Source organism: Solea solea, chromosome 19, assembly GCF_958295425.1.
Source record: "Solea solea chromosome 19, fSolSol10.1, whole genome shotgun sequence".
NCBI lineage: Eukaryota > Metazoa > Chordata > Actinopteri > Pleuronectiformes > Soleidae > Solea > Solea solea.
This window is the reverse complement of record NC_081152.1, coordinates 1,652,631-1,655,528: the sequence shown is the minus strand read 5'-3', so window position 1 is coordinate 1,655,528 and position 2,898 is coordinate 1,652,631.

Genomic DNA, 2,898 nt, shown 5'->3' with positions numbered 1-2,898 from the left:
CCAGAGAGGGTCACGCACACGCCTGACCCTGCTTTGACTGCAGGACTGGAAACAACAACAGTCCTGCAACGACCTGACCTCCAGCAGTAAGAGAAGGAAGAAAGAAAGAAAGAAAGAAAGAAAGAAAGAAAGAAAGAAAGGAGGGGTGGTGGTGGTAAAGGAGACAAAGAAGGAACAAGGAGGAGTGAAAATAAAGCTGAGCGCACACTCACACTCAAGAATGTGCTTCACTTCACTGCTTTTACTGATGGAGGCAAGGTTACAACTGCAGTGCGTACCCTCAAATGAAATGAGCAGATAAAGCCTTGATTTTCCAACTTGTGTGATAGAGAAAAGACAATTAACATCATAATAATGATCTGTACATGTTAATAATAGTAATATCATATTGTGACTTAAATATCGTGATAATATTTTGTGACTTAAATATCATAATATCATATTGTGACTTAAATATTGTGATAATATCATATTGTGACTTAGATATCATGATAATATCATATTGTGACTTAAATATCGTGATAATATTTTGTGACCTAAATATCGTGATAATATCATATTGTGACTTAAATATCGTGAAAATATCATATTGTGACTTAAATATCGTGATAATATTTTGTGACCTAAATATCGTGATAATATCATATTGTGACTTAAATATCGTGATAATATCATATTGTGACTTAAATATTGTGATAATATCATATTGTGACTTAAATATCGTGATAATATCATATTGTGACTTAAATATTGTAATAATATCATATTATGACTTAAATATCGTGACAATATCATAATGTGACTTAAATATCATGATAATATTTTGTGACTTAAATATCGCGACAATATCATATTGTGACTTAAATATCGTGATAATATCGTATTGTGACTTAAATATCGTGACATATCATATTGTGACTTAAATATCGGATATCATATTGTGACTTAAATATCGTAATGATATCATATTGTGACTTAGATATCGTGATAATATATTGTGACTTCAATATCGTGATAATATCATATTGTGACTTCAATATCGTGACAATATCATATTGTGACTTAAATATCGGATATCATATTGTGACTTAAATATCGTAATAATATCATATTGTGACTTAAATATCGTGATAATATATTGTGACTTAAATATCGTGATAATATATTGTGACTTAAATAACGTGATAATATCATATTGTGACTTAAATATCGTGGCAATATCATATTGTGACTTAAATATCGTGACAATATCATATTGTGACTTACAGTAAATATCATGCTGTCATATAGGCCGATCCAGAGCATCCCAAACACCCATGCATGAGTGACATGTCCGGCGAGTATGCTGGCCATGCAAGAACTGGGATGTTTGGAGATTCCAGGAATTGTGTACAGATCCTTGCAACATGGGGCCGTGCGTCATCATGCTGTAACATGAGGTGATGGTCGTGGATGAATGGCACAACAATGGGCCTCAGGATCTCGTCACGGTATCTCTGTGCATTCAAAATACCATCAATAAAATGCACCTGTGTTCGTTGTCCATACCATAACTCCAAAATTCCGCCCACGTCGTTGCCATCAGCAAACCGCACCTATACACCTTACTTTCATCATACCAGTACAGACAATAAAAACTATTCTATTCTACGTCATTACTGTAGCTGTCATTTCTAGATATTCTTCTTCAGAGAGTATTAAAGTGAGAGTTTTGGTTGGCATAGTGTGTGTGTGTGTGTGTGTGTGTACATGCAGGAGAGGAGACACAGTAACGAGAGACACGTTCACATCAGGGCGCCACCTTCTCACTTTCAGGCCTTTTTAAGTCATCCTTTTGTTTCTGTGCTGTTGTGTGTGCATTCCTTTGGCGTGACTTCTCTTTGGCAAGAGGCAGAACATTCCTGGGGAAATGGCTGACCCACAATAACACACACACACACACACACACACACAGCGAGAGAGAGTGAGAGAGTGAAAGGCACAGGAGGAGTGAGGCTCCTCCACCCTTTCATTGCCTCAGCAGTGTATGTAAACCACTGTTTCCTTCCCCCACTAACTTATACTAAAAAGAATCTTTATATTTCATTCTATATCAGTGATGAATGAAAGTCGCCTTCAGGTCGATGTTTTATAGTTTCAACCACAACTTGTACTTTGGGACAGTCTGCATGGCTAATGCTAATGCTAATGCTCTGTATTTACAGTATATGGAGTTATTGTAGTCTTGATGATGGTGACCACACTTTAGGGGTCACTCACACTTTCATACAACACATCTATGTGCAGCCTTCATACCCATTCACACGTCAACATGCCGATGTGTCCTTGGGCAAGACACTGAACCCCATGTTGCTCCTGATGGCTCACATTCCTGCACCAAAATTGATGTGACTGTGTTCAAATCTAAAGTCACAAGAGACACATTTGAACTCAGTGATAGAGTGAAGAGTGAAGAAGTCCATCGAACACTCCTGTGTGGCATGATTTTACAAACTTCAGTTTCCAGCCCCCCCCTCGGAGCTGGAGCAGCTCCTCCACACCTTTACTCAAGAGCAGAGCACAGATCAGCAAAGATGTCCAAACTGAAATCTAATTCAATTATCTAATTATCATCATCGTTATTATAATTATTGTAATTATAATAATAATTATTATTTTTATTATATTGTTGCATTTGTTGCAAAACACAATATACTGATGGAGACTTTGAGGCAAACCAGGAGGAAACTATTTGTGTTTAGCTCGTCGCTGCCATCTTGTGTTTACTTTGATGCACTCTGGAAATATTAAATTGCTGCTCAATCCCAGCTGACACAGGGCGAAAGGCGGGGTCACAGCCTGTCCATCACAGGGACACAGAGACAAACAATTCACACCTAGTGAAAAGTTATTTTACAT